The 14,552-nt window shown below is 40.7% G+C and overlaps 1 long non-coding RNA gene across 1 annotated transcript in view; it reads left to right on the top strand.

Annotated features, from left to right (window-relative positions):
• The window catches only part of LOC103480688 (uncharacterized), a 90,517-nt gene that overhangs the window by 55,875 nt on the left and 20,090 nt on the right, over nt 1-14,552 (top strand). The gene's annotated exons all lie outside the window — the stretch shown is intronic.

The following is a 14,552-nucleotide window of genomic DNA, read 5'->3' as shown; positions in this document are numbered from 1 at the left end:
TTTTGACCGGTTATCCTACTTGAGATCTAAATTAAGAAATAGTGCGGGTGATGTGGCAGATGCTGTGGCCAGCACCTGTGCATGTGAGCGTGTGTGTGCGTGTGCGTGTAGCTGCATCCTGTCAGCACAAGTGAAGGGTTTTAACTCATTTCCTAATTGGATGAAAGGAGCAGATATGGCCCGGTGTGACCCAAGCCTTGCTGCAGGACAGTAGGAACCACAGTAATTTACCCACAGAGTGACAACCACTCTGATGCGCTCAGGTTTCCGCTGCTGGATTCAGGACATCAGCGCGTCAGATGGCTGCGCGGGTGAAAGATTGACTGACTGGGACAAAACACCATTCCATGAAGGTTCTTATCCTGATGGGTTGACGTTGGGTATGGGATTCTGACAGTCTTGTAACTCATCAGATGACAATGGTTGCGATGTCAAATTGTGTTGAAAATATGCAAAAATGTAGTCGTATGCTGAAGTTACTGAAATGAAAGTAAAGCAATTGAAGCTTTGTGAAGGGTTTGACGAAGACGTTTCCCAGTTTTAAAACTAACTTTCTAAGTCCGTGCCGTGCTTTGATACTGTAACCTATGCAAGGTTGATTCGCGGTTAAACAGAATGTATGAAGCAATCAAGAGGGGGAAAAATGCCTAAAATATGTGGATATCTATCTCTCTAATGTCGGGCGCTTCTTTGTCTCCATCTGCATAAGCAAGCAGCTTTCATTTACCTCACAGTCATGAGGCATCGTGTCCCACAGCTCATTCAGTGCATGCTAATATATGGCTGCGCAGGCCACCCCATCATAATCACCCATAACACTAAAATGAGATGCATGACAGTAAATTGCAGTCGAGCCTTACAAAGACCATTTGGCATGGGAATGATTTTTGTTGCTAGCAAACACTTGAGATGCCAATAAATAAGACGGATTTCTTTGATATATGAAGCTGCTTCTTTTATAGTCCTGCTTGAGCGCGGTTCACGCATGCAAATAGACATGTATTTACAGTACATATGGACGTGAGGAGAGAGAGAGGGCGGGAGAGAGAGAAATGCAGTTCCAGGAGTCAGATTGCAAATGGTGTGATTTGGTTTTTTTTGCAATATAAAGCGAGAGTTTGATTTAAGAACTGCATAAAAAGCAAAGCATAATTGAGCAAATAGCAATTTGAAAATGGGACTACGCGTTCTACATTATTGTTTATCCGGTTTAACGTGACCGAATCCCCACGTGATCGTATCGTGCATGCTAATGGTCAGTTCACACACCAGAATCTAATGGCATTGTTTGTTTTGTCAAGATGGTCTGCAAGCATTAACGCCGTCTCCTGATACACGCTTGTATTATTTAACATACCAAACATGAAGCAGCCATATGTGCACAGTGTGAGACACGCGGCAAGGGTCTGCATATAGGGCTCGCTTGTGCAAGCATCTGCATGAAGCTGCACAACGGAAACACCCCACTGATGTCGGGGGCTCTGAGGGGTCAGCTAGACTTAATTGCATTGAGGGAACATGTGTGCCAGTCCAAGCTGGCAGAGTCGCTCGGTGAGGGGGTCAGCCATCTGCCACCCTGCACCTTCAAAGTCTAAAGAGTTTTGTTTTGGTAAAAGGAAACGACAGAATTATAAAAGAGCAGAATGTCGTTGCTTGTAGAAAGACTTGATGGGGTGGGTTACATTAGAAACACTCACATTTCAGACTCTACAAAACAGAAAGTAAGAAACTTCTTTCTCATGTCCATGAATATTGTAAATAGCTTTTTTGATTATACAAAGGATATAAACTAAGTAATATCTTAACCATACCTGTAAAGTCTCCCGTTTTTTCTAGGAAACTACCGTATTTTACCTCCCTCTCCCACCGTGCTCCCGTATTCGTATTTTCTCGTAAATATCCCGTATTGTGCACCCCCCCCCTTCTCCTGCTCACGTGACTTGTCACGCCCGCTCTCACGTTGACTTCTCTCCCTGTTTAAGGTAGTCTAATCCCTTCTTGTACATTACTTGCCCCCTCCTGCCCCCGTAACCCCCCTGTCCCCCATCCCACTCTTACGGTAGTGTCCCCCCACTGATAATAGCACCGAATGGTTCCCGTATTCTCAAGTCCAATAATCGTAAGGACTATTAAGGATTATTGGGATGGCTGTTAAGATAATCTTAAGAGATATTCTTGCCATGTGTGGTGTACTAAGAGTGATCTGATCTGCTTGAAAAGACGTCAGGGCTGCGCCTATCTAAAATCGGCATTTTATTGGCATTAACAAATGTTTATATTACTTGTATTGCTGAAGGTTAACTCTTCCCATAAAGATATAGAGAATTGTTTAAAGCCAGAGATAAAATTTTAAGGGAAAGACTGAACTGGTTCCAGCGCGAGAATGAAGCTGGGTAAGAATTGGGAAAACACGGCAACAACACTGTATGTTGCATCTTTTTACTTTGAAAAAGATTGAAGCACATTGTTCAAAACAAAAGCAAGCCAATCTTACCTGGGTATTTGATTTTATTGTCTCTTAAAACTGTCCAAAGGTGATTGCCTTTAAACATACCAATGCACTCAGTGAGAAGATGACTCAGAGCCTACTGAAGCTTGGCAGAGATTGAATTTTTCAACATGATATTGATCCACATCACACTGCCAAACATCATACTTCTAAAGCAGGGAAAACTATGGCCCATCTCACCTGATCCGAATTCATGAGAGCACTTTTTATTGCTTTTAAAAGAGCAATGTAGAGCAAAACAACCCCAGCAAGATGTCAAACTGAGCATCTCTCCAGAAATTTGGATAACACTCATGGCCTGTGTGCTGAGAATGATTGAGTATCCCCCTAAAATGGACAACTTAAAGTATTTAAAAATATGTATACTATGTTATTGCGTTGAGATTCGTGTTTTGTAACTCAGCTAGTTAATTTGTCTCTGATTTTTATAATTACTTTTCCACTTGGACGTAATGCGTTAAGGTTAAAACCATGAGGGGGCGGGCGATATGATATTGTATGCATCGCATGCTGCCACCTGCTATCTTTAGCTGATCACACACCCAGCATTTCCTATGTGTGTCCTTGTAGACTCGTGTTTGCCTCTATGTACGCTGCAAAACATGGCTCCTAAAATAAACTTCAACAAGCTAAAGATAACCGTTTGGACACAAAAAGACACAGCTATGTGAACTGATAAGAGGTGCAAGTCTCCAACTGTCAATGCCACTGTAGCCTGTTGAAGCTCACATTCTGACTGTGTGTCTTTGTGTCTATTTTTGTTCTGCGCCCTATTCATTAGGGCTGATGACTGATAGGCTACTTTGTTGGCAGCAGGAGTCCATAGCATGATGCAGTCACCTTGGGTCTGAGTTAGGGTGACTGGCTTCTAAATAAAGAGATGGTTGCCTCTCAGTGGATCTGCCTATTCTGCAGCACTCAAGCACAATTATTTAGGTAATGCCACATGCTGATGAATGCATGAATACGAGTGTTTGCATAAATGACGGGACTGAAAAAAAAGCAAAACTGGCAAGAATTTAACAAATGCAATGGAATGCTGTTCTCTTTATCACTAGGCTTTAATTAAACCCTTGAACATATTGCTGTTGCGCTCAATAATCCATATTGACATAAAGTCAGATTTTAATAAAAAAAAACATTGACTAATTCAACTTACACATATGTGAAAACGCTCATTTTATTTTTAAAATTTTTTTTTGCATTTGGGTCTAAATGTATATGGACAATTTTCAAATTTCAGACTAAAATTAAGTCCATTATGGAGCCTCCAACTTTTAATTTCAAACTTTGTGGGATGTTCAAGACACTTTTGACAACCTGGAATCAGAAATCCCAAATTCTTGGAAAAACGAGATTCACAAGTGTAAATGTATTTTATTAGCATTTTATGTGGTTAAGCAACACAAAGTGCTGTTTGAACTTTGTTCGGAAAGTCGTGAACGTGAATTCTGACTTTGAACGCTAGACGTCAGATCACAGTTGTATTAAAGGGGGATATTATGTCAAATTTACACTTTTGAGATTTATATCATATTTTTAACGTTATTCCGTCATCCAAAACATGCCTCAAGTTGTGCTTTGATTCCTTCATAATGTTTGAGAAAGCCTTTAGGCTCACATTGACAAATTGGAGATTCACGACAACCCCTGAAGCGAGTGCTGTTGGAGATTCACAAACTGTTGCATGTCACAGAGCACCACCAGACTAGCGGCAGCAGCAATTAGCAAACATCAATTGAAACTGAGAGTCGGCTGAGCTCATTATACAAATTACTTCTCAGGCCAGCACTCCTAACTATGGCTGTAAATCATGGAGGAGCATTGTTGCGATGCCGTGCTGAAGGCGGAGTGTTGGAAAGCGTTTAGTTCGACTAAAATAAATAATTGTCATGTTCACAACAAAATAGCTGTCTGGTATTGGTAGAAATGTCGCTCTTATCAGTCACATAAACGCCACTCTCCTGCCAGATTGTTGGTCCCTTTTCACATAAGTGAGTCATTCTCAACTTTGAAAACCAAGTGGCACAAATGGCATATGTAGAGAATATTAGTCACTCTTTAATTAATCCACTCCAGCTCGTTGAACTTGCGTGCAATATTGACAATGCGTCCTATTGAGGGAAAACATATGTTAAGATCTGATGGCGCTAAGACTGCAAAGCATTGCAGCATTGAAACCAATTCAGAGCCTAAGAAGATGCTCTTGGCAGGCTGACAAACGTTCAACATTCTGTTGCTTCTTGTGGATAATGTTCACCGTAATGTTGAGGAAAAGGGTCCAAAGCAAAAAGACCAGCAACATAAGAACAAACAAGAATAGTCTTCATTTTATTTTAGTCTACACATTTCTACGACAGCCTAAATATCTAAACATCCACATGGAAAGCCGTGAAGAACACCATCCAGAGAGGCAGGAAGATTTTTGGATTATATTTAGAGGTTATGATATGTGCATTGGGACGCTTTTTAATAAGTATGGTTGCAACCTGCTGAGCCTTTTTGGAATACTTTTGCTTTTTTTTTTTTTTTTTAATCATTGTTAATAACAGTGACAGCAGGCAGCACATGCAGAAAATAGTTCAGGGAACTGAGGTCGCATAACTTGCCCTTTTTCTGCCAGTTCTAGTGAGCTCTAAATAAAAAAATAAATAAAAAAAGCTTCTGACTGCTCACAGCGGTTACATCAGCACAGCAGCTGAATGATTGCTTTTCCTGCCCCGGTTCTGCTAAACTAATTTGCATGCTGAAATTACTATCAAACTGACAACTTGCAGTTAGACTGCTGGTTTAGATATTATCCAGATAAGACATGCAGAAAAAGATGATATTGTTTAGTTTTTATTACGAGGCTCTGAGTGCAGCTGTGTTATTTAATCGGAATATGTCCGTTATGTTAAATAAAGCCGCAAAGGGGAAAAGCTGCTGCTCTTCTGCTTTGAAAGACTTCGGTTGGGGTTTTTCTGACTGAAATCAGAAAAACTGACTTCAACTGGTAGGGCTTTTCCACCAACGTGGTTTGGAGCCAGTTCTGCCTGTAATTCAGTTGTTTTGTTTTTGTAACTGTGAATATTCTTTATATTTATTGTATTCTCCACATCCATACTGTTGGCTGGAACATTTACTCCAGCGGTTCTCATTTTTTTGTGACTTTCCAGTCTTGTCCTTTTATGTCCAGCAATCAGGAACAACACCTTGCATGACTGCACATACTGCACTCAGAGAAAGGGGAGGTTTTAACCAAAGGGACCCTTAGCGTTAATATCTGTTTTGAACTGGGGAGGAAAGACTTAGGAAAGAAAGCTTTCACTCATATAACATCGCTGCCCTCCCACTTCTCCATTTCCACTCAGATTTCCCTGACGATCCATAAAGAGACCTCCATTTGAGAGGGCGCATTGATTTTCAGGAATATCTGGCGATAAAATGCACTTGTGCACCCGTAGCCCCTTTAACTACTCAATTTGAGCACCCCTGATTTGGCTGGGCCATGCAGGAACAGTAAACAAAGCCACAGGAAGTCAGGACAATGTCGCTATTGAAGACACATACAGGCAGGGATGAGCTTATAGATTTCAAAACTTGCTAGAGTTGATGGAATGATAATTGGAACAAAAACAGTTTTTCTCATCATTAACTTGTAAGTTTGCTTCTAACCTCCCAAGAAGATTTGGGAAACAGGGGGGAAAGCAATTGTGCATTCTACCAAACTAAAGCGACAGCATGTCTGGAAAGAAAACGATGGGTAGTCGACCGCATTGAGCTGATGTTGAGAAAAAAGTGGTATTGGTTAAAAAAAACCCCTCTGAAGCTAGCGTCCCTTTCTGGCTATTAATGAAGCGCCATCCCGGTCGCACCACTTTATCATGATCAATGAATCTCTGATTTTGATGCAATAGAAAACCAATCACTGGCAGCAGTCTCCAGGCAAAGCATTACTCATCATGTCTTTGACGCCGCCTACGAATTGGGTCATTCTTTTAAATTAAAAGGGCTCATTTGTAAATACACACTTGCAGCCAAAAAAAGAGGGGAGAAAACACTGTATTCTTATTTTGATGTATGAAAGACTAAAGCAAAGGGCTCAGGTGAATTAATGCCTTTCCAGAATGCTGCGCCGCTTACTGCACCTGGGCATTAAAACTAGAAGGGATGGGTGTGCAGATGATTGAGCGCTTTTGTTTAAATCTGGCGTTTCTGAATTTATGCTGTTTATTAGAGTTATTTGTCTAAGCTAGTGCATCCTGCTCACCATGTCAAAGGGGTACATTAATGATAAAGTGCTGTGAGATGTCGATAAGATGCCAATATATGTTCCCTCTACATCCTTCTTTGTCTCATTTCTCCATTAGGCCTCTCTCCTCAACAATAGTTGGGTATAAATCTTTGTTCTCAGCTGGAGAGGCTCAAGTCAGGAGACTGAATCGCCGTTGCTCAACAGAGAGCCTCTGTCGTCTGATGGGGTCTGACTGTTATTGAGCACCCGGGGTGTATTCAATAAACTCAAAGTTTGTGCCTACTTTAGCCCAATAAAGGAGCCCTCTGTATCAATTTACCAGTGAAATGTGGCACACATAATTTGTAATGATGTCTTTGAAGATAAAGGCATATTTTTTAGCCTCATGTAAAGAGCTGAATAAAGGAGATTTGCGGTCTGTGGCTTCTAAATATCTATTAGGTATGATTTTTTTTTTTTACTCATGTGCCGATGCTTTGTTGCTTAGATTTATCCATTTTCAGGACAGAGTCACTGATGACGACCTTGGCAAACCTATTGCTCCTCTTAAGTCAATGTGTTCACTTTTTTCCCACAGAAAGTACTCCTGGTTCAGAACTTCTTGAGTTTAACTGTGTCTCTCCTACTGGATGGAGCCACTAAAAATAGCATATTTTTTAAAAAGAACATCTTCTCATCAAGCTTGTCTCTGATATCTAGGCTTTCACAAAACTGCAATCAAGAACACAAAAACACATGAAAGACGTCAAAAATGAAGCTAGCATCACAGTACCAAAATGACTGTTGGACATCATCTACCCTGGTGACATGTGGCTACGTATCCGTTACTGTTACTAAAGAAACTACTCATGAACTGAAATCCAGGGATCTCTTCAGTCCAGGTGCCCTAGATTTCAACTCGTTTCTTGTGTGGCAAATTAAAATAAATAATGTGCCTTACACAGTCTCTATACATTTTTGCCTTAAATTTGTGAACTAGGGTGTCAAAATGAGGAATTCATCATTTCTAAATCAAACCCATAAGCCACGTTGCCATCTAATCCTTTCATAAAATAGCCAATATGTGTAGGTTCATACTACTTCACTTTCTTGGAGGAATAACAGCTGCAGGTAGCCTTCAACCACCATTGCAATCCCAGTTTTGTAAAAAAAAAAAAAAAGAAAAAAAAAAGATTTATGCACTTTGTCTATTTTTCATAGAAAATAATCCTGCCTCACTGTTTATGTGCCTACCATTGTTTTTGTCTTTTCCTTGAGCAACTAACAAAGTTACTGCTGTCATTAACCATGTGTACGCTGTTTTCTTCCCCATAGAAAGTATGACTAGAGAAGTGCTTCTTTATTTTTCTCATTTCTTCCTCTTCTCTTTACCCCAGGCTAGTCTTGGTGGTTAGTTGCTGGTTTTAATGAGTGCGCTGTTGCCCCCTGGTTAGTCAGGATTACCACAATGAAGTCAAATTTGAGTTTTGTTATTAAGTGCCTTTGGGTGACAATAGTTGTAAGGTCAACTGAAGAAGTAAAAAAAAAAGAAAAACTAACATAAATCTGATTTTGGCAAATCATACCTTTAAAAAAATATAGTCAGCCAACGTCTTCAGATTTCTTCACCATGGCGGTTAAATCTCAATCTGAAACTCAGAGCTGTCATTTATCCTTCCATACGTGGTCCAATCCATCTCAACACCAAGTGCTTTGGCTTATCCGCTCTTTCCAGACCCAATGTCAGACTAATCAGGTTATTTCCTCTCGATCAATGTCGCAGTGCTGCCCTGGCACACCTATCATCAGTGAACGGGGGGGCGGGGGGGAAGCCCCAGACCTTGAGGGGTTAGTCGCATCTTGAGAGCGGTGAGTGCCGTAAGACCGTCACAAGTTCAGCTGTTGTGCATCATGTTGGTGTCGAGACCAGCAGCCACAAGAAAACGAAACACGCAAAGATGGAAGGAAAGGAGGGTGGGGAAAAAAAGGCCATTACAGCCCTCTGACAATTATTCCATACCGAACAGGCTCTTTGCTCAATCCAAAAAGGTTGCTCCAGGATAGCTGCTAGTGACGGTAACAGTGATATTTGTTGGGCTCATTATTGGCAGTGGTTGGCAGGAATGGCTGTATGAAAGAATACATAAGTGAAAACGAATGGCAAACTATTGTGGTGCTGTACAGTATGAGGGAGTTGGGGAGTTAGCTGTGGAATGCTAATAAGCCTTCTGGGGCGTTGAGCCGCAGCAAATCAACTCCTCAGAGCGCATCATGGCCCGGACTGACATTAAAACCCCCTTCCCTTCACCCCCATGAAACACACATTCTCATCTTACTACAGCCACACAAGGAGACAGGGTGGTGAAGGAAAGAGGGAAGGAATATGAAGGTTTATGAGTCTGTGTGTGTGTTTTTGAGGTATGTGTGATAGGGATCCAAACAGTTAAGAGAGGAAGAAGGAAGGCGAGAGAGCACAAAAACAAAAAATGCGGCTGAGAAAAAGAGAATATAAAACAAAGCAACACAGTTTGGAGAATTTAGAAGAAAACGGCTCAAGTCGGAGCAAACTTCTTGGGTATTTCTTATGGCCCATTGCGTTTCAACTACCCATTTGCTGTGTTTTATGTGCTTTTCACTCAACTATTCAGTTTTCAGTGTATGCATGGCTCATTTGGTGTCGCGCGAGATTGGTTACAATTCAAAACTGGTGAGTAGCAGTTGACAAAATGCAGTTGATTACTCTATCACCTAAATTACCAATGAAATCTACCGCGACTGGTTGCAGTGTGACAAAATGTGAAAAACTTGAAAACATGTTGGTACTTTGGAAAGGAATCGTTTGACTGCATCGTCCTGGTGAAGGTGACTGTTTTGCTAGTGGTCAATCACCTAATGGCTTTATAGTTCTAGCCTTTGTTCCCATGGTTTGAAGGACATTCATTTTCCAAAGCAGTTCTCTGTTTATTTTATGTGTTTAGGAGGGTTTTTTTTTATTATTTTCTGTTTTAGGCAAAAAAGATAGATGGGATGCAAAAAGATATTTAGGATGCAGACGAGCGGAGGATCAAAATAACCTGTTCTGGGTTCTGAGCCAAGGAAGGTCAGCACACAAATAGGGCAGCAGACAAGACATTTTATTATCATTTTTAGTCCATTGCAATAATTGTAAAATGATTTTATGTCAAATTCACCAGTTATGTTTAAAAGTCCACGAAACTTCTTATCTGGTGGCTGACATTTCCCTGATTGCTATCAAATACTCCAAACCCCTTCCGATGTGTTCCAAAGATTGCATCAGGTTTCGTCCTCTGGGTAACTCCGCACCCGTACCGTCACATGTGAGTGACAAAAACGGGCGATTGCGCCATTTTTAAACGCCTGCATGAATCCGTGCGAATTTGCCGACAATCAAAGACAATGACACGCAAACAAATTGCTTCGCTGTGCTCTGTTCTTTTTTAGAAGACATGCCTGCATCAGCATGCTGAGCCCACAGCATCCCTTCTCACCTGGGAGCTGTGTCGGACCATTGAGGTGTGCTAAGATACTACACGCTCCAGGGCGTCCATGACCTTTGCAGTGCAGCCATCAGAAACTTTGGATAGGGGAGGGAGACAGAAAGAAAGCTGTACAATACAACTAACAGAAGGTTGTGTTGCACCAATTCCACTGACAAGGTAATGTTGCAAATGACTCCCCCCCCCTCCAAAAAGCCCCTCCATCAACCAGCATAAATATCGTGTGTTTACAGCTGCCTCCAAAGCATCAGTGCTCTTACGAGTAAGGGTGCTCTGTGCCCTTTTCTGAACCATAATCATGTTCGTACACTGTATACTGATCCCATTTATGTCCAAGACTCCGAGGACTGTGACATTGTAGTGGCTCTATCTCTTTGTAGTGTTAAAGTGCCCTGCAAGAGCTGTTACTTTAACAATGACATAAAGGGAATGTTTTGCTGATTATTTAGATGTTCTTTGAAACGGCATTCCACAATTTTTTTTTCAGTGAGGTGGTGTAGAACAAGTGTCTGGGAAGTTGGTAGGTAGACCGCATCGGCAGCAATTTTGCGTTTCATCTTGGTGGTAATTTATTCAACGACATCTTCATTTCTGCGTTTGTTGATGAGAAGGAAAACGATGCCTACTTGTCGTCTTGCAGTTTTCCTTCTTGAGCTCTTAAAATAAGATTTCAAACATGATTTGACTGAACTGGAAATGAATAAAATGTATCAAATAAAATCTTAAGTCTATTCGTGAATAGACTTAGGGAAATTCACATTACCGAGCAACTTACAAAATACCTGTACTTGTGAGTGGCCATGACACGACCAGGAATACGTCCTCTCCTGTGGGTGTTTTGAGATATTTATAGACTCTTAATGTATGGATCCTCAACTTTCCAGTGATGTCAAACACATATGGCAATTTGAATATTGGTGCTCTGCAAACACGATCAGGGAGAAAGCAGCCCACTCAATGGCTGTCCCCAAACCTGTGGTGTTACCACAGGCTGTTCATTCACATTATTTAGCAACAGCCCCACCCCTCAGCATTGACTGTCAACAGGCATAACTGGGAAGGTGTGCAGACAAAAGCGAGCTTTTAGGGAAGGCACGGAGGGAGGGTGCGCTCTGTGGGGCGGGAGACCAGCAGGGGAGATTCAAGGATTCCTCAGACATGCATGAATCAGTCAAAGCAGCACTCCAGGTATGTTTTGGATGAGTGAATAACACATGATATAAAGCACAAAAAAGTCGATTTGGCACACACACACACATGCTCCCCTTTATGAGGCAACAAAATTAATCGTAGAGGTGCCAGTTGTTTACAGAAATGCATAATGCAAACATTTTATTCCTGTGACGGCGCTATTGTAATAAATGAACCTCCCTTTAGTTCTTTCCTGGAGACTCATTCATTCTCTTCATTTGACAAGCAAACGTTTGCTTTTAAGAATTCATCTTAAGCAAGAAAAACCTGAACACTCTTACCATGAATGCATTCACTTTGTCAATATCTGAACAAGGAAAATAAATTTTCTCCTTCTAAGACCCATCAGCGTGCGACATAAAAACACAAATCTGTCTTTTTTTTTTCTTTTTTCGCCCCGCCCCCCCGTGTTTTCTTTAAAAAGGTGGTGCTGCGAGGTTCCCTGAAAATAGTCGATGTTTTGTTACTCCCACGCACACAACAGCAGCGACAGTCTCCCTTATGATGGAAAGCAATCTGATATCTCTAAGCCTGCTTCATTTAAAATATAGTAGTGTGCTGCTTCGCTTCTGAGAGATGCTCCCCGTCTTGTGCATGCGTATGTTTGTGTGTGCCTAAGACTCTGAGATGATGCATAGACTCTGACAGTTTGACAGATGAACAGATTTAGAGAGCTCGAAGGACCCCGCCTGTTCAATGTAGGCAGGAGCAATAGTGTATCTGTATGTGTGCGTGTGTGTGTGTGTGTTTACACAATAAGTTTTGCTAAAGGTGCATTTTATGCATTTCATTGATACATAAAATTTAATAGCTAGACATATGGAGGAGTTTTACCTATGCCTATTGCGCTACAAAATATGTAGCGAATGCAGACATGAAGGTGAGCAAAGATTTTATTTTAGGATGGACTGGCCAAAACTAACCCCGACTTTTTTTTTTTTTTAATGGAATAATACTGGAGCAAAACACTTCCTATGTGCATATGTTGCAGCCGGTAATGTTGAAAGGCTTGACACAAATTCATCTTTTGTTGCGCCGTCACAATACAATAATGATGGTAAGTTTCTGTGAAATGTAGCATGACAAAAGCTGTTACATTTCAACCTTTGAAAACACATTTTTTTTGACAAATACGCTTTGCTCTTCTGTCCACTTCAGTTAGTGAGCTGGATTTTGATGTCAAGTTTTGTTTTGATTTTGAAATCCAACTAATTTACTCATTAGGGTGGCTCTCTCAAAATGACATTCTTGTCATAATTAATGTTTTTCTGAACTACTACTGAACCATTTTCATTATACATAAAAACATTCCTTCTTAGAATGACTCAGTGTTGGGTCATTCTAAGAAGCCATAATGGGAAGTTTGTTTTATGTGATATGATCTTGTTGGCATAAAAAAAACTAAAATCTGCTCCTGATTAGCTGTTCAGTGCCTCCTGAGGACTCTTCTCCCGAAAACTGGACTCTATTTTGTGTCGCGAGTCCTGGACTTACTAGAAACCGGACTCATTAGGCCCCACGCAGCGACTTAGTCGATAAGTGGCATTAGAAGCTCTGCTAGTCTGAGTGAAGCTTTGACTCTCTTTTATTTTCAAGTCACTTGCGGTGTGTGTATAAATCGTCAGTAATATTTCAGAACTACTTTAATTATTTACGAATCCAAAAGGAGGAGCCTTCGGACATCTAAAAATCCGATACAGAATAGAAAACACTCCATTGTGAAGGTGACCTGCCGGCTGAGCAGCTGCTTGTCCAGAAAAAGGTTCTGCATCCTGAAACCGAATGTGTGGAAAAAAAAATCAATGTGGTTCCAAAATGAGAGAGGAACAGGTGATGGTTCAAAGTAAGGCATCTTTTACTGTTTTATCCCTGGTATCCTCTAATAAATCTATTGGCAGCTATGAGCTTTAGGAACTGACTGGGACACATTTAACCAAAAACATAAACACATGGGATCTTTCAGTAAAACATTGTCCTAAACTGTGAGTCAATTTGTCTGGTGAAAATAACATGGTTGTATTTTCTAAAATGCATTATAATGATCAATTTCCTTATACTTCTTGTTTTATTTTCAGTTCTTTAATTGAAACATACTTGAGTTGATTCACTACGTTTAATCGTTTATTTTGAGGGAATATTGCACAAAATGTTTTCAGGATCAATTTTATGTTCAGGGTATGTTCATCAAGTCCAGAAAATGTATACTTTCCTCCAAATTTAAGTTTTGGATAACTGAGATTTCAGCGTCAACCAAAACACATTTTTCCCATAAATGAGCAACTCTAAACACTGGGGCATAATTAATACCCTTCAGCAGATGGTATTAGTTTTATTGACGAATTACAAGACTGGCGTATTTCTAAATAACGTGACTGAGATTTAAACACTAATATCATTAAAAGTTGCTGATTTCCGCCACTCGGGTTTAGTTGCTGCATCTTTCAGCCAACGCAAGGAAGAGGGATGGAGGCTGCCGGCTCCATTCATTTAGTTTCTGCAACGTGCAACCTTCAGCAGGCACAGAGAACAGAGGATGTTTCGATTCTCTTTTCGTTTATGATAAAACCGCTATTTACGTGCATTTACTTTGTCATAGCAAATGGAACTAACAGCTTACAGTTGTGTTTAAATATGCATTTCTGTGTTGTTGTTTTTTTTTTAGTTTCTCTCCACGTTTAGTCCTAGGAATTATTCATTCTACACGGGGAAAAATGCAGCTCGGATGATCAAAGCGGAAAACCTAGGCATAATATCTTCTTACCCTTTTTCCTGCAGAGGGGGGAAAATATTGTAGATACACAGTAAAATGCTTACGACTGCTGTCTGCTTCGGCTCCTCCCAAACCTTTAGAATATCGCAGCTTGTGGGAGTGTTTTCTCATAAAACATTTTCATGTGTCCAAAAGGATCACAGTCGTTCAATGCCGCGTGACAGATAACATTTGAAGGCGTGGCATTAGTGTCTCACCGTAAGGACAACAGAAGTTGTATTCTTCCAAATTCCCCAAATCCCAAAGACAGCGGCACAGTTATCTGACACACGTGTACTAACAAAATATTTTTGGAATTTAAGAAGAAAATGTCTTGCATTAATGAGTCATCAGGCCTACTTTACGCGC

The sequence above is a fragment of the Poecilia reticulata genome, linkage group LG18 (genome assembly GCF_000633615.1).
Source record: "Poecilia reticulata strain Guanapo linkage group LG18, Guppy_female_1.0+MT, whole genome shotgun sequence".
Lineage (NCBI taxonomy): Eukaryota > Metazoa > Chordata > Actinopteri > Cyprinodontiformes > Poeciliidae > Poecilia > Poecilia reticulata.
This window is presented reverse-complemented; position numbering and strand designations above follow the sequence as displayed.